General features: G+C 42.2%; 1 protein-coding gene across 9 annotated transcripts in view; it reads left to right on the plus strand.

The window, feature by feature from the left end:
• Positions 1 to 24,608, plus strand: part of TNIK (TRAF2 and NCK interacting kinase) — a 280,941-nt gene that overhangs the window by 90,381 nt on the left and 165,952 nt on the right. The window lies entirely within an intron of this gene.

The following is a 24,608-nucleotide window of genomic DNA, read 5'->3' on the forward strand; positions in this document are numbered from 1 at the left end:
TGACTGCAGCTTAGGCTGCTCCCCACTGCAAGTGGACATCGCCCAAGGCCTCCCGGGCTGCCAGAGGGATGTCTGACTGCCAGTTTAGGCCCGATCCCCCCGGGGTCCCAGACTGCGAGAGGGTACAGGCTGGGCTGAGGGACCCCCCTGAGTGCACTAATTTTTGTGCACTGGGCCTCTAGTCCTATATAATAAAAGCCTAATATGCTAAGTGTCCAGTTGACCAGTTGGCCGTTCAACCAATCAAAGCATGATATGCTAATGATATGCTAAGGTCACTCAACCGCTCGCTATGACGTGCACTGACCACCAGGGGGCAGACAGTCAACCAGCCACTATGACATGCAATGACCACTAGGGGCAGACGCTTCAACTGGTAGGTTAGCCTACTGCGGGGGTTTGGCCAATTGGAACTGAGCAAGATGGGCCAGATGTGCCCTGGAGCCCTACCGCGGTCCCTCCCCTGCTGGCCAACCTCCTGTGTCCCTCCCCACCTTCGATCCTGCACTGGTGGGGTCCCTCGGCCTGGCCTGTGCCCTTTCGCAATCCGGGACCCCTCAGGGGATGTCAGAGAGCCGGTTTTGTCCCCAGCCTGCAGGCCAGGCCAAGGGACCCCAGTGTATTCATGCACTGGGCCTCTAGTTTCATAATAACAGAGTAATCACATTTTGAGACAACCCCCCAAAAAATTTCTGTTGTAACCATGATCTGTTTTAAGTGGTACCACTGAATCAAAGTTTTCCAAGAAATTAAATATTGAAGCAGGGAGGGGGGCATTTTGTTATGTATGTGAGTGAAAATACTAAACACTCCAATATAGCATCAATATATAATTTGTATGGTTACAAATATTATTGGCATAAATAATTCATGCCTTTGCTTTTTATTCAGTTGATTAACGGCATCTTTGTCATTTTTATCTGTCATGATGCCATTGCAATCTTGTGCATTGTGTTTAAAGAATACTTGGGGAAATGTTTCAACTGTGTGTCTGGATAGCATAATGTATTTATTCATTTAGTCAGATGAAATGAAATAGAGAATGTTTAATATGCATGTCTGCATCACACTAGATACTCTCTCAATAAATTATAGACCGTATTATTCTTTCAATGTGAGAAAAATTGTGGTTTGATTTTTTCCAAGTAAGCCAAAAGGTAGCCATTTTATACTTTGAATTATAATTTCTTTTTTCAGGCTTTTCAAATGAGCTTTGAATAATCTGGAAAATTTTTGTTGAGATGTCAATAGGAAAACGTTAGTAACTTGAGTGGGCTATATCAAATGTGAGTTGTTTATTCTGTAAAGGAATGTAAAATAGGTCTTCTACTCATGGACTGAATATACTTCTGGAAAGTGTAAATTGTTGTGACATAGCCACAAGTTGGTACTCGTATCATTCCTTGTAGCAGCCATTGTTTTGGCTTCTGAAGCATTTCTGAGAGCAGCCAGCTCCCCATGTTACTGGCACAGTCCATTTTGTCGCTTTTCCTGCTCTCCTCATCCGATCCTCTTTCCTACTTTCTGGAGCTTTCATCTTCAGCCTGTCCAATGCCTTCCCCTTCCCCTATAGTACACACTGCCCAGGTTTTTGCTGTAATTACCTTTCCCCTTATCTTCTCAGAAAACAAAAAAATCCAGTCCCTTCCAACTGCTGGTCTCTGCTTATGGTGTAATTGAAGTAATTTATGTTAAGATTTCCATGACTGATGTTAAAGAAAACCAGAACTGCACAGTAGTGAAAGCAGTAAAAACAGATTATATATTCAGGACTATTGCAGTAGGGGAAAGAAGCCTTAGTATGGAATGAGGCTCAACTCCAAATGCAACAAGAACAAATGGGGATTTATAGGCAAGGAGCCGGGTGAGGGGGTGTCATTGGATGAAAAGTTACTCAAAAGGTAGGGTAATTCTTGCTAACTGACCTAATGGGATTTTTGCTGAAGGCAGTCCAGGGTGATCTGATATTGCCTGGAGATGAGAAAGGTGATCAGATATGGAGGATGGAGGATTCTGGCTAAAACAACTTGACAGGATTCTTGCTAAATTTGGGTGATGTAAAGATAGACATGGAAGTCCAAAAGTCAAGGCCTCGTTGGGAAAAGGATACAGAGGAGCCCAACTACAGTTTGGTCAAGGAGAGACTCTTTGTCCCTCGTAAGCACACTATTCTGAGAGAGGTTGTATTTCAAATGAAAAGCAAACCAATCTCAGATCAGGCTCAAGTTTGAGAGTCTCTGAGAGGACTCCTCAGAGTATAGTCTTGACCGCAATGCAGTGCAGGGAGGGCCATGTGAGATTTCTTTAGATGAAGAGGGAAAGGGGAACTCAGGGTACCGGGCCACCGTCAGGTTTGGAATTGGGGGTTGGGGGTGGGGGTGAGGTCTGTGTCTATTTTGCATACTGTTGAATCCTCAGTCCTAGTACAGAGCCTGGCATAAGTAGTTAGGAGCTCAGTAAATTTGTTTGATGAGTTAATTTCACAGATGAGGAAACTGACACATAGAGAAGTTGGAGACAGTGTTCTTCTGTTCTCTTTCACGTACCACATAAATGAAAAATTACCTTTTGTCTTCCTGCCCTATCTGAAGGTCTTGGTCACTAGATAATTGTCAGTACTTATGGATGGCATGATAATTTATCCATATGAGGCGATATTATTAGTAGGTTGATTGCTATGTCAGTATTTAGTCTCTGGAAGCAGAAGGATGAAGCCCAAACATTTTACTGCTACACTAGTACATTGTAGTCCAGAGATTTGCCTTGAAAGGAATAATGTTTGAACTCATTACTACCTCCAAAGGCTGGCACATTGAGATTGTGACCATGAAGCCAATAGAGAAAGGGCTAAATTAGATCCGTGAGTATCTGACTTCTGATTTCAGCCTCCTTTTCTAAATTAAGTGTATTCCCTTTACTGGATCTTATTTTATTTTGGAAGAGACTGTCCCCTCATTGCTGAGCCAGGAATTCTTTGGGACTATATTGAACCAAGCCAGGTCAAGAGAGGCCCCCACCCCAGCAGCCTTGGCTGCCTTTCTGAGAACCATTTGGCCCCTCTTAGCAAGTTGTCGATTCTGTGTTTACTGACTCTTACCCAGTGAATTACCCCTGCTATACAGGGTGAACAATACTATATCACCAACCGGGTCTGATCACAAATTCTCCTTTAATTTACACCCCCAATAATATTTTTTTTACTAATCTTTAAAAATGAAGAAAATATATAAAGTTGCATCCCAAGAAACATAACATGGATTTATCTGTGCCAGGTTCTTATCTCTAGAAAACGTCTAGTAAAGCTGAAAATGCCATTTGCTGTGTCTCGTCCTGTCATTATAGGAGAGGCATTTTAAACGGCAATCTGAGAGTGAAATGTTTTTGGATTTTACACTGGCCAGACTGTTCTGAACAGACTCTGAGCGAGAATAATCCAATATGATAATCATCTGCTTTGGAGAACAGAAGGAACCCAGTTTAACTTCAGCTACATTGACTTTTCAACTTGGAAGACATTGGCCTCTGGTTTCTCAAAGGCCAGAGGAAGTGTTTTCTGGGCATTCTATCATTTTTTTTTAAGTTGTTTTTTTCCAAATATCTATTTGGTTCCCTTTGTGTAAAATGTACTCTTTTCTTGCTAAGACCCAGGTTTTTCCCATGTAAGCTTCCAGATTTCACAACTCGGTTGGATTAGATACTTGGCAAAACTCACCAAGTGCAGTACAGCAGGCCTGAATTCTAAACCAGCAGGAGAAATCGTAATGAGAACGGAGAGCCCTAAATAGACATTTCAAATGAAGAAGAGCCCAGCCCTGTCCTGTGTGTTTAGGCGAGAGCCTTGAGCCAACCTCAGTAAAACTCATTCCTTCTTATTCTGGGAGAAGATGAGAGGAAATCCAGAGGGGAAGATGCTTTCAGAAGCTGTTTTTTCTTGATGCTCCCAAATATTATATCTTAATGCGGGCTTTAAAAAAAATTCAAAATATGTATGAATCCTTTATCTCCTGAGCACTCACCCCCTGGGAAAGATGGTGATATAACAATTCCTGGAAACTTTAGCAGCTTAGTTTATTTGTGTATTTCACTTCGTGAAATGTATGCCCATAGTTCGTTGTCAACAGTGATCTGATTTGTGGAATAGGAAACCCCCTTCATTTCCTCCACTTCCCTGTTCTCCTTTCTCTTATCCTCCCTCGCTGTGTTCTTCCTCCTTCCCTTTTTCCTTCCTTTTCTCTTTCCCCCTTCTTCCCCTTTTCCCTTCTTCCTTTTCTTTTTTCTTCTTAACCTTGACAGCTCTTTGGGCTCAGCCCCATTTGCATCTGCCGTCTCTGGATTCTAGACTGCATTTGGAGGTATGTGCAAATGCTTGCATGGAAAACCTAGGTTTTAGCAGGAAATGAGTACATTTTACACAAAGGGAACCAAATAGAACATTGAATAAACAACTTGAAAAAAATTACAGAATGCCTCAAAAAATACTTTCTTCCACTGGCCTTTGAGAAACTGGAAGCCAATGTCTTCCAAGTTGAAAAGTCAATCTGGCTGCATGTGGTGGTATGGTCAACTTGTGTCTAAATTCTCCAAACATCACCACAGTCTGGCTACCTCTCGAGGCCCCCAGAACTGCAGGGTTACTGAGCAGGCACTGTTGATCCTTACCTGCTCATTTTTGCCCTCTTCATGACTTTAAAGCGAACACTAGTGATCCAGGCCAATCGTTCTTAGGACTTGACCACTGTCCATTCTCTTTTTAAGATGCACCTTTCCTCCTATGTTCCAATTAACTTTGATTACATTGACATTGGCATTCACAAAAAATGAGTCACCTTGTGAGGGTGATTTTAATTACCACTTTCTTGCAACCTTTAACCATTCTTGCTTATGTATTGGTTGGGAGCATCTGCTGGAATTGCAAATGCAAAGAAATGAAACCCTTGAAGAGTGGCAATCTTCCAATCCCCACACCGCTCCCCGTCCCTCATCAGACAGTTTTGAAATCTGTGTCTCCACCAGAGTGAATGCTGGTCTGAGACCACACAGTTCATGGAAATACTTGTTGTGTCGTTAAAGACAAAAGAACCAAGTTCAACTGAGGATGCTCTTCTCGCCTGTGGCTTTTCTGAAAAGAAGTCAATGTAGGTTTTGGAAGTGAGCATCCACACATCTCTTTAAACTGAACATTGTGGTTATGTGCTTAGAAATCCTAACTGAATTCCTCCAGATTTTCTTCTATTATTTGAGATATTTTCAGTCTTTGATTCTTCAAATGTCAAGCAGATGTGCCAATTTTCTTGGATTCTGTCATTTATCAGCTCTTTCCTTCTTTCTTTTCCTTTCTTCCTTCCTTCCTTCCTTCCTTCCTTCCTTCCTTCCTTCCTTCCTTCCTTCCTTCCTTCCTTCCTTCCTTCCTTCCTTTCCTTCTTCTTTACTCATGCACCATATTGCACTTCTTGGTGCCTGTGTTTGCAGAGAACCAGGCCTTACTTGCACATTCTCAAGTTGCATGAGGAATAGCAGCAGGATCCTCCCTGCTCTAGTGAATGTTTACTGGGCACATCTTTGTGTGCCATGCCATGCAAAGCACTTACAAGGCTGCTGTCCTCGTGGAGCTTCTGGTCGAGGTGTTCAGTAAGATAACAGACTGTTCTCAGTAGTTTGCAGCACACAGGGCCTCACTCGACAGCCTCTAAAGGGAATCCTACCGCCACCACGAACAACCAAAAATGTATCCCCTCTTCTGAGTCAGATATCTGAAGTATTGTGGATGAGTTTGGGGAACATTCCATTTCTTAACCTGTAAATTGAGTTGATTGAAATTTGTACCCAAGATCTCTTCTATCTCTAAAATGCCGGACTGTAACTTTGTACCTGTGATAAGGAATATGCTCCTTCAAAACACACAGTTGAACTGTAAGCAACAGTCAGTCATTTATTCCACAGTGTGAGCTAGTTTGTGGGGTCTCTATAATTTGAAAGCCCTCCGAAGTGAGATCTGCACAGGGGATGGAAAGTGCTAGGGAACTGGGGCTGAGGGCCTGGAGATAAGGGAGGAAAAACACTACTGCAGGCAAACTTCCTTCTGCTTCACATTTCTACCAACTATAATAAGAGCTCCCAAACTTCTTAGCATGTCTCATGTGACCTGGCCCCAGCTTTTCCCTCTCCAGCGTCATAGCTCCCTGCCTCACACCTAACCTAGTCACCTAGCCTTATTGAAACACTTGTGTTCCCCCAGTGTGCCAGGCCTCCTCTCCCCCTCCTCTGCAAGTCTCAGTTTAAGGAATACTTCCATCAAGAAGCCCTCCCCACACCCTCTTGCTCCAGGTCAAGGTGAGGGCCAATTATTCAGCCTCCCATAATCCCTTTCTTCTAGTAATTGCTCTTCTCAGAAATATTGTAATATCTTTTTACCTCTCGATGGCCTCCACTGTACTGTTCACTCCTTGAGCAAAGAAATTATGCTTTATATACATCATTGCATATAAGCATTTTCCATTCAGTACTAGGTGCTCTGTAAATATTTTTGAATTGATAAATGAATAAGTAGAAGTTTGGAAAAAACTAGCATCATTGAAATTTATAAGCCCTCCCCCCGCCCCTTTTTTCCCCCTCAGGAGTGTTCCTTTCTATTAGCAGAGTTGTAATCTGACACAGTCAGTGTAAACTTTATACTTCTCCTAACTAATGCCCCGATTCTTGAAACACTGAAAAAAACTTGAAAGCATACAAGTACCAATTCATATCTGTAGGCATACAAATACCAATTCATATCTCCCTATGAACCTCTGAAAGTCTCTGGTTACCTGGCACTCACTCTACTACCTAAAATTGTGCTTACATGTGCCTTTGTGAGAATCCCACACTTTTTTTGAGCTAGAAAGTATTTTAAAATTTATATAGCCAAACTCACTTGTTTTGAAGCCTGGGAATAGCATGGTGAGTTCTCAAGGTGCCAGAGGTTATGCATTGGAAGGCTTTCAGATTATTTTTAGGCTGGCTTACCTGGCTCATCAACATGGCTGTTAAAGTCACATGTGTCAGATGAAGGTGTGATAATGTCCAGAAACATAAGAAGGGCTGTTTCTTCCTGTGGATGTTTCATCAACAAGGACACTTTCTCCAGAAGGCCTCCAGCTGATGTTGCTTCCCATCTCTTGGCCAGAAGGAATTATACCCACCCCAATCCAGGCACTTGCAAGATTATCAAGATAGGTCAGGATTTATACCTGAGCTTGAAATAGTGTCATTTCATTGAGGGTTGGGTATGGGAACAAAATTGGTACTTCCTTAACCAGGAGGAAGGGGAGAATAGTAACTAATTCCACAGTGCTTCCATCACAGGGCTTTGCAAATGCTACTCACGTTGGAAAGCCGGGTGAAATCACTTCCAGTTTAGAAGTGGGTGGCTTCATTTATCACTTGTTGATTCTGCTCTGAATGTCTGAGGAGTTGCTTCTCACACTGACCTGTCATCTTTCAGAGTATTTTTAGGAGTTGAGTTAGAATTTTTTGTTTTATTTATGGTCTCTGGGGGCCAAGCAAATAAATTGAGATGTGGAATGGCGGGTTTGTTCTTTCTGTCAAAGTCCAGATGAAAGTGATAAAGAATGGCATTCAGCCTCATTTCAGAGAGAAGGTGGGGTGGGGTGTGATGCGTTGGGGATATGAGGAAGACAGGCAGAAGCTAAATCTGGTTGTTTTATTAAAAGGTCAGTGAAATCAAACAGAGCAGGCAGTTTTTACAAACAGAACTAAGAAAAGGCAAACCTAGGTCAGCCTATCGTCGCACTAAGATGGTTAGTTAATCAGCTCAGTCATGAGAAATCCCTTGGAGAGGTCTATGGTGGACAGAGATAGACCATGGTCCTCGTCTTGCTCCAACTGCCTCCAGAATGGTCCTCCATTGACCTCACTTCTGGGTTAGGACAGAAGAGGTTATAAACAGGAGTATTTTTATTTGTGGTTGGTTGTTCATATGACCTGATATCTTGTTATCCAAGAATTAACTCAAATATTACCTCTTTGAAGAGACTTTTTCTGCCGAACCAACGTAAAAGTTTGTGTCCACTACCCCCAAATTAGCCTGCTGCAGTTTCTGACACTCGTTTTATTTTCTGAACACCACATACCTTGATCTGGAATGGTCTTCATTTATGTTTTTACTTATTTAACTTCATTAGAACAGGGATTTTGTCTGCCTTACCTATTACTGTAACTGGAACATCCAGGATAATGACCGGTGGAATAGGTGTTCAATTGTTGAATGGATGAGTCATATCTTACACAAGGAAGTCATTCCTTACACAAGGAAGACAGGAAATTAAAACACATTTCTTTACCCTTGGTATTATGACATGGCCATTTACTCTGATTTAAAAACTGATATTTAGTTTTCCATCTATTCACTCAACAAATAGTTTGTTGATTATTTACCAGAAACTATTATTGGTGCTAAGCTCCCTGTTTGAAAGTAGATTGTCATTTAATAGGAGAGACAGGCTTGTAAAAAAAAATTAATGTGCAGTTATCATGGCTTAGTAACTAGTAGAGGATGGATTTGAACCCCAAACTGTGACTTCAGAGCCTTTGTTTTTTCTGTTCTAATCAGGAAACCATAGGGGATACAACTAGGAAGATAAAGGCTTCAGCTGCACCTACTGAGAACTCTTGAAGTTTACAATATTAGTGAAAACACTCAGCAGGTTTATATCCCAGAATTTTACCATTACATGTCTAGCTGTCCTTTGAATTAACACCCTTTCAAAGAGATAAGATGAATAGATACAATGATAGACAGATGACACACAAATGGATGGATTTGTGTGGATGGACAGTTTGACAGAAACGTGTACTGTATTAGCAGTTACAGAACTGTAAGTCAAAGTTAAAATTATATATGCTAAGTTGCCAAGCTTACTGCTGTCATTGCTTCTCATCAGCATTGGGTAGAAGGCAATTTGTGAAAAGAATATATAATCTTGCCCTGGCTGGTTTGGCTCAGTGGATAGAGCGTCAGCCTGCAGACTGAATGGGTCCTGGGTTTGATTCTGGTCGAGGGCATGTGCCTGGGTTGCAGGATTGATCCCCGGTGGGGGACGTGCAGGAGGCAGCTGATCGTTGGTTCTCTCTCATCATTAATGTTTCTACTCTCCCTCTCCTTTTCTTTCTGAAATCAATAAAAATATGTTTAAAAAATAATTTATAATCTTTTTTGGTATATTATATGTGTGTCTTTGAAACTGTGTTATAAAGATGTTTTTATTCAAATCCATCTGTCTCCTTCCTATTCCTTTGTGAAATTGGGAAGGTTAAAGGTCAGGCTGGTAATTTCCAAGCAATGGCATTGTTGAGGAAAATGATGCTAAATAGTATTGTTACTCCCACTCCCACCATCACCCCCACATCCCTAATAAAGAAAGGGCTTTCTGTCCATTCTTATTTAAATCTCACAACCAGAAGTGGCCATGTTTTGCTCTGGTTAACAAATATTAAACATGCTCTCCTGGCCTGGAGACCCTGGATGTGGGTTTGAAGGCGGGTCTTGCTTCCTCTTCCACAATATTAAAATGGACAGACTGTCTTCCTCACAGCTGAGTCTTCAGCACTTAACTTTGATGGAGAAAGATAGAAAAATAGATATCTCTATAAAATATGACTCATAAACTTTTTTATTATTTTTTTAAAATACATTTTTGTTGATTTCAGAGAGGCAGGGAGAGGGAGAGAGAGATAGAAACATCAATGATGAGAGAGAATCATTGATCTGCTGCCTCTGGCACGCCCCCCACTGGGGATCGAGCCCACAACCCGGGCCTGTACCCTTGACTGGAATCAAACCCAGGACCCTTGAGTCCTTAGGCCGATGCTCTATCCACTGAGCAAAACCAGCTAGGGTGACTCATAAACTTTTAAATAACCCATTATTAGTGATTCTTGATTTTTATTAAATACCTAATAATGTAAAATAAACCCTTAGTCTAGGAAAAGATTTGAAAATAAAAATCTGCACTATTTCAGCAGTAACCCTAGTTATCTGGTCAGAAATTATTCAGTAATATCCTTAAAGCAGTTGGCTTTGAGAAAACACCTCATTTGACCCAAAGGAATTTCGTAGAGCATGTTAGCCTTTAAAGGAAAGGAAAGTTGTATTGAGTTTTTAAAATATTGTGTGAGCCCATTTGTTTAAACTAAACACTGGAGTGTTTTAGATTTTTAACAAACCTAACTGAAAATTTAGCTAAAAACAACTCATCAGGAACCAGATGGTGCAGCCACCATTGTGAGCTGAACCCAACTCTCCTGTTTTCTGAAGTGCATGTCAATTTATCTCCCAGAACGCCTCGGACAAAGATGCCATTAATTCTGGAAGCCTCTGTACACTAGTTACCCTGTCCATCCTATTGCTGCCAAATCAACTCCTTCTTCTCCTCTTGGAAATGAATACTCTCAGTAAAAGGTTTGTGTGTCTTGGGGAGGAAGGGAGAGAGGGAAAGGATGCCACCTCCCCAGGTTTTCATCTGTTGTAGGACAGGAGACAGCTAAGCCAGCTCTGCAGATGCACACCTCTAGAGCTTTAGTTAACCAGGGCAAGAAGAAAGATGTAAAGCATTAGGACTGCAAAGCAAGTTATATCTTGACTAGATCTCTCAAAGAGCGTTGGTTGAGGGGTGAGGACAGACTTCAGGACTAGGCTTCTATGATATTATACAGAGTACCTGGCTAAAGAGGATACAAAAGGAGAGCTTTTTAGTTGTGAAAACCACTTTCTAATGAATTTTTTTCCTTTGGCCATATGGTTAGACAGGTAAATTATTTTTTCTCTGCTCTTTCTATATCGTAATCTACTGGGTTATTCCTTTCCATTTTGGGATACTTGTGTGTTCCCAGCATGTCAGTGAAGCAAACTGGAAGGCACAAGGATTCTTTCAGCCTTCTTTGTTCAAGGGCTTAAAGCGAGAGGCTGGTCTGGGTTGGACTCCTGTGAGGGTCAGCTTATAGGCCACCAGGCCGAGTTTTCAGAGGTGGTTATCAACTGCCAGTTGACAACTTGCCAATTCTTCCTTAATTCCAAAGCTTGAGGCCTAGTCCATCATCCATGAGATAGCTCCCTAATGGTAACCCCTGGAAGAAGAGTACAGCTGCCTCCTAGTTAAAGGTGATGTTTAAATGTTAGATCTGTGCTTACAACTTGGTGTCAGCACTCTGCCTGAATGCAAGGCCTAGGTCTAAGATTTATTCCCTGAACATTTATTAAGCACACACTATGTGCCAGATATATGCAAACACACACACACACACACACACACACACACACACACACACAATGCATGGTCATTGACTTTGTGGGATATAAGCTATGCACACTAAAATAATTAACATAGGTCATTACAACACACTTCAAGGCTGACAGACACATGGACATTTATAGGGAGAACTCAAACTTAAGTGGTGTGTGTGTGTGTGTGTGTGTGTGAGAGAGAGAGAGAGAGAGAGAGAGAGAGAGAGAGAGAGAGAGAGAAAGGGAACTGAACAGACAAGGGCAATTTGTTATTACATTTGTAATGAGACCATCATCATCCAGTTGTCTTAGCTTATACTTCACAAGAAAGATGAACACCACTCCCACACTTTCTGAGAGGGTCAGCTGAACAGAAAAAACCTCAGGGGGATTAGGCTGCATGGGCAGAAAGGGAGCAGGACAAGGCATGGCGTCCCTGGAAGACCTGGGGAGAAGCTCTAAATTTGCCTCGGCCGCAAGAGATTCCTTTTTACCTCTCTTCAGCTGAAATTTGGCCGGCCCTCGCCAAGAAGAGCCCAATCTTTGCTTTCCTTTCCCTGCTCCACGGGCAGCTTGTGTAGTGGCCATAGGCAGTTATTTCCAAGGCTGGCTTTCTCTTGGCTCTTCTTTCTTTGACTGACAGGAGGCATGGGGAATGGGTGAGGGGAATTAGAAAGAAGATAAAAAGAGGAACATATGAGTCATCCTCTCATCTCCAAGGCCGATGTGACTTGCATTTTCTCTCTGAAAGTTGATTTGGGCCAGCCGGGAAATCATTAGTGGGGTGGTGTGGCTTTTTCAGGTTCAGTGTTTATCGATGCCGAGGCCTCTTTAGATGTGCATTTCCTTTGTTCTGTGCCTCCACAGTGGTGGGAGTTCTATATAAAATATTAATCATGAAGTTTAAAAAAAATCATTTCCAGTGGCACAGAGATACTGAGAGTTATGGCTGTGGGGCTTTGGTACAGCTATATTTTCTGGCCCACGTGTCTTCCCAGAGATGACACATATGCTTTTCATTTTGCTGCCATTCTTCTTCATGAGATCGCAGGGCATCCATCATCACTGTGGTGGAGAAATGAAGGCGAGGGAACAAAGCCCCCGTCTGTAAGCACAAGTTGGTGTGCTTGTCTGCAGTGGTGAAGGACAGTCTCTGAATGCAGAGTCCCAAAAGGGCTCTGTGACTTGTACCTCTGGAATGAGACGCATCAGCAATGAAACCAGAAGCCAGACCAGGAGTCGGTCTTGCAGCGGTGTTTCCAGAAGCTGTGTTGCTGTCAGCATATGTGGGATTCAGTCCCCATGGGCAGCGTAATCCAATCACAGAGTCTGGGTGTGGATGAAAGAGTAGGGATGTCTGCCCTTCAGAATGCCACATCAAGTGTGGTGGGTGTTCATACCCTGAGCGACGGTGCTGTGGGCGGTTGGCCTCCCTGGCTCTCAGTAAAAACCTACCTGGGCATTTCGAGTGGCATGGGTCCTCAGGTACAGCTTGCCCTTATTGTCATCAAGATGTTATTTTCCATTCTGAGTAGCCAGACCACAAGGACAGAGCGCTGTGATGAGCATAAATAACATTAAATTGGGAACTACGATAATAATGGTAGTTATCCTGGCCTGAGTATTGGCTGGGGTTTCACATGGATCCTGAGATGGGAGGTCTTACTATTCTGAGTTGAAAAGACTGAGGCCTACAGTGGTTGAAGTGCCAAGGTCACATAGCTGGTAGGGGTAGAGCTGGGAATGCTAAGTAAATGTGGGTGCTGTTGTAATGAACGGGACTGTGTACGTGCTTCAATCTCTTTGTACATTGAGCATTTAGCAACTGAATTCCCTGGCCCAGAGCAGCACATGCCCTGGTCCTCCTAGCACAGTTCCTGGTTCTGCAGACACTCTAGGACCTTGGCAGAGGGCCACCCATGTTCAATGGTATCTTCCTGTGAGCTGAAACATGCCTAGGGCTGCCTCCTTCATGACTTTATTTTTTTAATTGAATTTATTGGGGTGACATTGGTTAATGAAATCATATAGGTTTCAGGTGTACAATTCTATACGAACATCATCTGTCTATTGCATTGTGTGTTCACTACCCTGAGCCAAGTTTCCACCCTTTACCTTCTACTTTTCCCCAACCCCTTTCCCTCTGGTAATCACCATGCTTTTTTGTCTGTGTCTATGAGCTTTTTCTTTGCTTAATCCCTTTACCTTTTTCACCCAGCTCCCCTCTGACAGCTGTCAGTCTGTTCTCTGTATCTATGAGTGTGTTTCTACATATTGTGTATGCTAGTTTATTTTGTTCATTAGATTCCACATATAAGTGAAAGACAATATGGTACTTGTCTTTCTCTGACTGGCTTATTTCACTTAGTATAATACTCTCCATGTCTGTCCATGCTGTTGCAAAAGGTAAGTATTCCCTTTTTATGGCTGCGTAGTATTCCATTGTGTGAATGTACCACAGTTTTTTTATCCACTCAACTACTGATGGGCACTTAGGCTATTTCCAAGTCTTGGCTATTGTTAATAATGCTGCAGTGAACTCTCCCAGCCATTTCTATGCAGCCACTCAGCAAGTCAGTCCCACTTGAGAACTACAATCAACAGTTCCTGGTGGGTACTTTTCAAGTTTTAAAAAAGATGGGAATGCTCTAGGGACCTGGGGAAGTAGAAGGATCTCTTAGCAGCAGAGCTATTTCTTTCCTGTTTTTCACACCAAACTGAAACACGCGGTCACACACCCATTCCTGGGGAAATGTGGGGGACTCTGTGTGTTGGAGGCTAACGTTTTTGTACTGCTCTGAGTGAGCATTCAGTTCATTTTGATCCTGGGCTTCTGAGTCCAGTTTTCATCTCATCCAGGCTGCCTCCACGTGCCCTCCAGGCATCACCCAGAATCCCAACCACCAGAAGGGGATGGTTCAGAACCCACCCAGCCCCTCTAGTGGTAGGTAATCAATGGCTTTTCGGTAGGAAGTATATGTCCGATGAACCTTCAGCTATTCACTCTCTTTGAAGTTCTAGCTGACCTTGACGCTGAGAAGAAATTGGCTGGAGGAGAATAGAGTATTTCCTGAGGTGTTCCTGAACTAGCTCCTCATGATTCTTCATGGCTACTTTGTCCTTCATGTCTGTGGCTTTTGTTTTTGACTGTGAAGTATTATTAAAAAGGAGTTCCCCAAGCATCTCACTTGGTTAAGGAGACGGTGTCTGTCCATTAGGACACCTTGGCTATTTCCCAGCAAAATGCTCTGCCTCGCTCAATTGTACCCCATCAGCTAATGAACCTCTTTATAGATGTTTCCTTCTCCTTATTTTAATTCTCAGCTGGTATTTCTCCAGGCCTTGGGAATTGTAGAGTCATTGGCTGAATTTCTGACAGTGTGAGAATGTCGAAGAGTTTGCTTTCATTTCTCATGCATAGTGAAATGTAGGCATAGGAAACAGGGAAAAATAACTGAGGAAGAAAACAAAACGTGGAAAAATCCTGGAACAGAGACTGTGCTCCAAACGAGCAAGGGGATGAGGCAGTGGACAATTTTCCTTTTTGCCAGTGGGGACTTACGTTTTCCTTCTTTTGTCCTGTATGTGGCAAAGGAATAAAAATGCCTGTCTTGTTGGCTGCTCAGAGTACTTTGTTGTATAATTCTACTCTTTTCTGTGGTTCTGTAGCACTACCTTCTTCTAGTTCCAATGGGGGAATTGGTCCATTCCCTCCATCCTGTACCATATGAACCCAAAGAGATGGGACAAATATCCAAACCATAGAGGACTTAGAAAGTACAGAACAAACCTTTGTCATGTTTATGACTTTTCTGTGTCCTTAGAACATTTCTGAAACACTGAGCAGCAGCCACCTTTGCGTTCTCATAAGGTACTCGGGGATATGAGTCACAGTACCTGAGGATCAAAATCAGCGTTGTTGCCCGGCCGGTGTGGCTCAATGGTTGAGTGTTGACCCATGAAACAGGAGGTCACAGTTCGATTTGAAGTTCCATTCCTGGTTGGGGCACATGCCTGGGTTGAGGGCTCAATCCCCAGTTGGGGGCATGCAGGAGGCAGCTAATCAGTGATTCTCATCATTAATGTTTTTCTCTCTCCTCCCTTCCTCTCTGAAATCAATAAAAGAATATATATATTTTTTTTAAAGAAATCAGCGTTGTTCCTTTGGGCCTGTGACACAAACCATTCCTTTGCCCATGTTCAGGCACTTCAGCTTGAATTCCTCTCGTCCCCCAACTTATCAGAGTCCTCTGTATTTTGAGGGGGTAGTATAGAGGCGAAGTACTCAGGCTACCTGTAAAGACCGTTTTTTTGGAAATTGGCCTCTGAAAGGCATTTTAAAATCTGTTCATGAGCAGGTGATGTCTAGGCAGTGAATAGAAAAATAGTTAAAGCTTGTATCCAGAGTTTGCAAACCAGGGAACTTTCAAAATGATTTGCAGTTTGATTCTGAAACCGTCTTTGCTCTACCTAAGCCCCGGAACATTGCTTGTAACCAGACAGCATTTGTCACCCAGACAGCTTTAGAAAAATCTGTTTCCTCATGGGGGGATAAACTTGAGGAATCTTTTCAGTTTTTTGAACCTGGGATTTTCCCTAAATCAAAAGACTGATTAATAGTTTCTCTGCCCATATCAGGTGTTGTTGGCCAGATGTTTCTTTCAGGAACTTCAGTGCTTTATTTTCTAAATTCAATTGGCATAAAATAAAACACATTGCAACTTCAAAATCAGCTGCAACCTAGCAGGATAAGATGTAGTTATGAATCAAAATTAGGGGATGGGGCTGAGGTGGGTGGGCACTGCAAATTCAAAGTGCTTTTCAGATGCGTTAAAAATGGTTTTCTCATTTTGAATCTTTGGAAAAGCCATGTGATTAATCCACATACTAAATTCCTTTTTATTTTGCTTTTTAGAACACAATTCCCAAAGCCATTACCATACTGCAAATGAGAACGTATTTATCTTGCTTATTCGAAAACAGTGAAAAATCAGATCATATTTTCTGCAAATAATTTTTCTGTGTTTATATTTTGCATATCACTTCTTTCTGATGATAAAATAGGATTAAAACAATGGGTCTCTGTTGTATTATCTACCCATGAACTTCATCACAAAATGATGGATTGATGCTATAAAAGTAAGATTTTCATTTAGCCCTAAGTCTTTTTTGTTTGTAAAGGGATGGATAGAAATATGTGTCTGCATTAGTCAGCAGTTGAGAGTCTTCACCAAGTAATAGAAATTTGATTAGTTATGATATTGTTGTTTGTTTTGCACCAAACAGAGAGGCTTATGGGATTATTGATTGCAACACAGTGCAAAACTTCTGGGTGATGCTTTTCTAACTTAGTTTATTTTGGTGATGTATACCCAAAACTAGATACATAATATAGGGAATTTGGATTTTTATGTGGAACTCTGTGGTTTATACCGGGAGGGTGAGCAAATATTAAAACCCTAAAAATTGAGTCTTCAGTAGTCTGGGTAAAACATAAAATTCTGTAAATTAGTTCATCATTCCTTCATCTTGTGGCAGCCTGATAGAAGAAGAGTGTGGGCGGGTGGTCTTTGAGGTCAGAATATTTGAAGAATAGACTTTGAGAAAGTCAGTTAATCTTGTAAAGACTTTTTGGGCTCTATGCTATAAAATATCTTTAATAATAGCCTGCATGAAGATCAATATAAACGAGCTATGGAATGTCTTTCATGTGTTCTACAATTTCTAGAACTTATATTATTTTTTTCTGATATGAATATGTCTTTAAGAAAGAGGATACTTAATATCATTATTAGTCATTTGCATTTTTGGTGTGAATTGAGGATTTAAGAGAAGATATATATATATATATAGTGATGAAAAGTAGAGAGAGAGATTAAGAGGGCTGATTGTTTGAGCCATGTCCAGATCATGAAAGTTATGAAAGCTTTTATAATTTTGCCAGTAGTGTGTTTTTATAAAGCAGTTATTTAAGCAATGGCAGGCAGCTAGTTGCATCCTCTGTTCTATTGAGTTCTCCAGAAGTATTGATTACAATAAAGACATTTTTTGCTATTTTCCAATCTTCAATAATGAAATTTTAACTTAATTTTGTCGGATTTATTTTTTAAGAGAGAGGTTGGCTGAATTTTGTTGATCGGAGTTCCCTCTGGCTAAGGACAGTAGGGAAGGTTCTTCACTCTCATTTATTCTAGGGTCTAGGTAGTCCTTAGTCTAAACTACTTCCTGGTCGTGACATTTCAGAGAATTAAAAAGCAAAACAAAACAATTGTCTTCTGATTTCTTGTATTCTTGAGATCAGATCTTTGAGAAAGGTGGTTAAAACAGCTATTTGCTCCTGCACTCAAGGTGAAGCTTGGAGTGACATGGCAGCAAGTCAAGGCCCCATCGCAGATTTTGGATTCACCAGACCAACAAAATCTTTGGGAGATGGAGTCAGAGTGAAGGCCCTGAAATCGGAGACCTTCCCAGCCTCCCTTGGGCTGCTGGAGGGACTTTCTTTCTGACATCCTTATTTTTTCCTTTTTCTTTTTTTTTTTAAATGGGAATCTCTCGGGGTGGGGCTCAGTATTATAATAGCTCTGGTGTAGTCAGGGTACAGAGCCAACCTCTGTTCTCAGTACTGGCTTGTCCCTCCTCTACACTATATCCCTGGTGATCTGACAAGTCCCCAGCTTCATAGGTTGCTTACACAATGGTAACTCCCAAATTTGCAATTTTTTTTTTAATGCTTAAAGTATTACAAAGGGTATTACATATGGTCTCCCCCCCCCCCCGCCCTTGACAATCCCCTGGCCTCCCCTACCCCCCAGTGACTTTCTGACATCCTTAATAGTCACAGATCCTTCAGTTATTTCACAAAGTTGAAGAAGAGTGCTTAACTCTGCCTGAGGAAAATGATGCATTCTAATATATGAAATACTTCTCCACATTCTCGCTCCATTTACATTTTCTTTCAATGCCCATTTCTCTGTCTTACTTGTAGATTTTCATGTTCTTGGGGGATTGGATGATGTCACCAACATCTACTACTCCCCCAACCCAAAATCTTACAAAATTCGGGTTAGTTTTTTTTTCTTCTTTTTTCCTCTTAGATGAACTAACCAAACTGCTTTCTACATCGAAGTTACATTGTGAATGTCAAAGAACCAGTTCTATGCGCAATGCATAATATTGCTCTAACTTAATGCACACTGGCAGGCCGCAAGTTTGCTTCAGTTCTTTACCTTCTAAGTGAGGAGAGCAATGCAGCATTAGCATGGTCATGCTTCAATATACAGAATTTTCAGAAGATAAATAAAAATTTATGACACTTTTAGGTACAATATTGTATACAAGATGCCATTCTTCGCATGATTTTGTTTACATCTTTTCCTCTTTCCCACCCCAATCTTTAATATCACCGGCCTGTATAAGTGAATGAATGTGTTCACTTTCCACCAGCTGCCCAGATGTCTTTGATTTCCTGCTTGTGTTCAGAGCACTATTTAGAGTTAAGATTTGAGGCCGAGTTAGTACCCAGCTCATGCCCAACGCTAGGCTGTAACCACTGGTAAGCACAGGGAAGGTGCAGAGGTATTCTCCTTGTCATACTCTGCTTACAATAAAAACATACTTATGGAAAGAAAAACTAGAAAGTAACGTAAGAATGTGTTTTTATGTGAGCTATTAAGTAAACAGAACACACACACACACACACACCTGAATTTACCTGAATTTATCTGTGTAAATGAATGTCCTTCCTTAAAATAGAGAATTCTACATCTTTCTTTTAAAAAAAGAATGCAATTGCCCTTGCCTTCTTTGGGTGATGAAATACACAATCCACAAACTTGATTTGGGGTCACTTTCCATTTTAGCTTTTCTGATGGTTTTATCCAGCATGACCCCCTCTCCCTTCCTTACCTTTGGAAAGATATTAACCTCTTTCAAAAAAACCCCAAATATACTTTCTAACCAATAAAGGTGGGTCATAATTCTTTTTTCAATATTCAGAGGAATGTGAGGAAGGCAATTCCAAGATGATTTAAGCATCAATGGCATTAGTGCCTAGAGACAAAATCCATTTTGAGTGCAACTCTCGGTAGTTTTGTTAAATAAAATTAGGCACATTATTTATATTAAGTATCAAATAGTGTGTGCAGGAAATTCAACTTCTTGATAATTTAAGCCTGAACTAAGCATATATATTCTGTGGGTCTGAGTTAAATGAAGAATATCTCATAGTAAAGATATTGCAATGCCCTGGCAGCCTGCTCCAGCCCCCACCCTGGGTTGCTAACCTGCCCAGACTGGGGGAAATCATCCAAGATAGCGGTTGGAAGGTTAATAATTAGCATGGCTTTTCCTGCTTCTCATTTCTGGGCCCAGCTATCAATGCATCTCATCAAAATTATTACCCAAGCATGTCCAGGCCTTATCTCAGGCCTCCAATAGCAGGAGTGACCAGCCTCAGGCTGGAACAGACCAAAGCAGTCTGAACACCCTTAAACCATCATCTTTTAAAGGACTCATCACCTGGAAGTTTTCACATCTGTGCCTTGGTCTGTGCTATTTGTCTAAGTCTTCCCAGACTGTATGCAGATTCCAACATGTGCTGTGGGTTAGGCTCATCTCCAAGCGGCTGTTTGCCTACCTGTAAATTACCTGGCAGTAATGTACATAGGAAGTATGTTTTGTAGGTTTTACTGGTTTTCCTGCTGCTCTTTAAATGAGCTTCTGTCATTCTTCGGTCACACAAACACTTTCAGATGCACAGAACACATTAGGTTCATGGTCACTTGTTATTTGGTGCCTTAGAACAATATACACTGTATTTGACAGTGGTCTTAGACACCATCAACTGATGATTGCCACAACAGGGGATTATAAGAAAAAGAAAAAAAAATCTCCAGCACGAAAATCAGAAATCACACATGTAACATAATAAGGGAAATTTGTAGATTTTTAGAGCATCGTTCATTTTCCAGACTTTCACAGGTTAGCTCATTTAATTCTCACAACAGCCTCAGGTGTCATTACTCTGGCTTTATGGATGGAGACTGGGATCCAGAGAGATCGGAGTGAATTGCCCGGGGTCACATGGCTCATGGGTGACAGCGCCTGGTGAAGAACCACGGGTCTCTGGCCACAGGGGCAGCGTTCCTTCCCCCCCACAGCACATGTTGGAATCTGCATACAGTCTGGGAAGACTTAGACAAATCGCAGTCCTTGCTTTTCTCTGAGTTTGCTGCGTGGTCTTGAAGGAGTAGGCAGGAATAGGTTAAGAGCAGTGGGCAGGAATGTTTCTAAGAGCTCTGACATCCTTTTTCTCTAGTCTTTCAAGTCTACCAGGTCTGAGCGCCAGAGATGAAAGAAAATACATAATTCAGATTTCCAGGAATTCTATCCCTGAACACATTGGGGAACTAAGGCTCAGGTTACATCTGCCATTTTTAAAGTGCTGAAGCTATTTCACGCCAATCTCTCCCAGACCTCACTTCTGTGAAGACGCTGCTTCATGCGCCAACACCAGCGCCCCAAGGTCCTCCCCATGATTCAGTGAGAGGCTGCTGATGCTCCCAGAAAGCAAAACTTCCATCCAGGCATGAATGAACTACCTCTGAGAAGGGAGAGGTCGGTCTGGGCTGCAGTAAATGGGAAGTCATCCTGAACACATGCCATCTGAGCTGTAGACTAGCAGACGTTGGGTGCAATTTAGATGGGGAAGTAGGCAAGGCAGAGGCATGGAGAGGAGAGACTATGTGAGCATGGCTAAGGGCCTGGCCTTACCAGCTGTGTGGTCTTATGACCATGCCTCACTCTCCTCCTCTGTAGAACGGAGTGGTTCCTACTTCACATGGGCGATGTGGAAATTCAATAGTAATCCATGTAAGGTCCTAACCTGGCAACTAAATACTCAGGAAAAGCAAGCTGTTAGCTACCAGGTTAATGAGGAACAGAAAAACTAGGACAGTTGGAGGGTATTGGTAGGTTGGGTTGAACGGGCCCTGGCTGGCAGAAGGAAACCCTGCTTGCTTTAAGATTGGTTAAAATAATAGGATGGAATAATTATACGTGAGAATGTGTGAAGAATATGCTTTCCTGCAGGCTACTCACTTTAATATACAGTAAAGGGCAGTAATAGCTAATGTCAGAGCGAGCAAATTTGACATTTTTTCATTAGTCTTTTGTAATGAATTGTTCAAGGGTAAATTACGCTAACATTCACCACCATAGCTCCATTTGCATATGTCTCTATATGTGTACAGTCCTGAGTAAGGGGTGCCCAGGACGGGTTAGCAGTACCTTACTGCAGGAGGCCTCTGACTTGCCATTTCTACCCCAGCCTCCTTAGATTGCCTGGTAATGGTGACGAGAGCCCTGTCATTAAATGACAGTACCCTTCACATTTGAACAAATCGGATGTTCACATTTGGGTGCGTGCCTAGACGTACCCGAGTTGAAAATATGTGATGTAACATCTTATCTCCCTAAATACTAAAGCAGTGGTGCTTGATAGCTGGTGGGGCGGGGGTGTGGAGTGAATAATGGCTGACAAGCCACTTCAGGCTGGATTTATGTCTATGAGCGAAAATGGTTCCCAACTAGTTCTGTTGCCATGTTAGATAGCTATTTACTTTTAATGCTTTCATAATAAGAAAACACTATGCAAAGATGCATTTTAACAGAATTTCATGAGCTTCCACGCTAGAGGTAGTAACTAGAATCCTGAAAATAAACCTCTCACTCCCACTTGCATTTTAAGTCATATTTGTAGCTTTCTTTCATTTACAACTTGGCCTTAGACTGAAAGCAAAAATCATCATTCTTATTATTTCTTATTTAAAGATTGGAAGGAAAAGATACCAAGTGCCATGATTTCGTATGAAAGATCACAGGGTTTGGCAGCAAAGGTCTGGATGGATCAAAACCTTGGCCCTGGTCATTAACTAGCTGTGATGGTGAATACATCACCTAAACTTCCGTTAGTAAAAGGGGATTATGTTGATACCTCAGCTGTATGACTACTTTCTGTAATGACACCCACTCTTGTGAGTCACACCCTGGACGTAACAGAACCCAAGTCTTTCCTGCTTTTAAAATGTTAAATTTGCAGCATCCCAACCTCGGAACACAGCCTGTGGGACTCCTAGACTCAGAACACAACCGGCACACCTGCGCGCTGAGGCTGATTAAGCCCTCTAGTCTCTCCGTCCCCATCTCCATCCCCATGAAACTTTAATAACCTGTCTGCCCAGCTGTGGGACCCATGATTCCTTAATGTAATCATTTTAGGCCAACATCGCCCTTTGTTCCTCCAGAATATCCAACTTGCAGGCCCCTTAACTAAGATCCATCCAACCATTTGCTCTTTTCCTGCATTCGGGCTGCACAAGAGAACTCAAGGAAAAGAGCAAAGCCCAACCCAACCCCAATGAGACACTCAGAACTACTTAATAATCTAGGATTTCTACCTGCTCAGTTTCTTCTCCTGTGCCCTAGAGAATTTACTCCAGAACTCACATCTCTTTCGTTCCACTGCCCCTGCCTGCATTCCACTCTGCAGGGGACCTCTGTCCTGCCTCTTAGAGAAAGTGGAGCCATCAGATAGGAATCCCACAATGCCTCTCTCTCCCCAACCAGCTGATGGATGCTCATGCACATTATCTTCTTCCGCCCTGTCTTGATGCACGACTTTTCCCTCCTTCTGTTCAAGACTCTTCCTCCTGGTGGGTGTGGGTTCCCCCCTTCTGCCATTTCTCTCTTTCCTCTCAGCACACAGACATTTTCAAGATCTCACTATTAGTTTCCATCTCTTTTCAGAATGAGCCAACCTTTTACTACCTTCTTTGTTTCCACTTGGTCACCTCCCATTTTTTCCTTCCCTCTGTGCAACCTGGCATCTATCTCTGCCTCATAACCCTGCTTCTGTCGCCAGGGGCCTCCTCATTGCCAGACTGAATGAGCACCTTTCAGTCCTCATTTCACTTGGTCTCTTGTAGCATCTGGATCTGACCATGCCCTTCTTTTTGAAACTCATCCCAACCTCCACTCTGAAATTTTCTCCTTTAATTTGCAGTGACATTACAACTTTCTCTTTCCCCACCATCTGCTCATTTTTTCTTAGTGTCCTTTTAAAAAATATATTTTTATTGATTTTTAGAGAGAGAGGAAGGGAGAGAATATAGAGATAGAAGCATTGATGAGAGAGAAATATCTATCGGCTGCCTCCTGCATACCCCACACTGGAGATCGAGCCCGCAACCTGGGCATGTGCCCTGACCAGGAACCGAACTGGAGACCTCTTGGTTCATGGGTCGATGCTAAACCACTGAGCCACACCGGATGGGCTCTTAGTGTTTTTTATGAGTCCTTCTGTCTCCATGAGACCTGCTCGGTGCCCTGAAGCTTAATCCCTCAACTGAGTGCCTTGTGGACACATCAGTCTGGATGTGCATCAGGCACCTGAAGTCACCTCTTCCCTCTTCATGTTTTCTCCTGAGTCCTCTTTCTCAATGAATGGAACCCTTATCTACCCAGATGCACACACCAGACCTGTCAGCTTCTTCCTAGAGTTCTTCTCTCTCAAAACTCCAACACCCCATATAAAAGTCCATTCTATTCTTATTTATTCCTTGGGTCCATCCTCTCCTCTCTGCTACATGACTATAAGATTCTGACTGATTTCATAGTCGACACATCTTGGTGGAGGATGGATGAACTGCAATACCACAGCTGGGTGGTGGTGGGTTGGGAGGTGGGGCAGAAGGAAATAGGTGTCCTTTCGGGAATCTAGTCTGATCCTGTGACTTCCAGCTTAAACCCTTTAATGTCATATTCCTTAGCATGACATGGGAAGCTCTTCTTGATGGGGACCTTGTCTACTTTCCAACCTGACTTTCTGCTGTTTTTCATGCACATGGGATGTCACAGCCATGCACAGATTCTGGCCCTTCATCATTCATGGACCAATACCTCTATGCTCAGTGCCTTCAATGTCCTCCTGTCTTTCTCCTGTTCCTTGGATCATTTGGGACTGAATTAAAATCTTACCTTTGCTTCTGTTGCTGCCCAGCCCAGTCTGAGTTGCTACTCTAGCTCTAATTCTGTGCAGTGTCTGGGCATCAATCCACCATACTATCAGTTTCTCAAGCTGAAAATTTCTGAAAATGCAAGTCTTGGGAGAGAGAAACTACTGCTAGAAAGACTAAGGTTGTAAGTGAAATCCTGAAAGCCTTAGGAAATACGTTTTTTATTAAAATGAAACAATAAGAAAAGGAAATGAACTTCAGTGCTGCATATCTTAAATAATTTCAGTAGCAGTTAAGGTGCTACATATTATAAATAA

Source organism: Myotis lucifugus, unplaced genomic scaffold, assembly GCF_000147115.1.
Source record: "Myotis lucifugus unplaced genomic scaffold, Myoluc2.0 scaffold_53, whole genome shotgun sequence".
In the NCBI taxonomy this organism is placed as follows: domain Eukaryota; kingdom Metazoa; phylum Chordata; class Mammalia; order Chiroptera; family Vespertilionidae; genus Myotis; species Myotis lucifugus.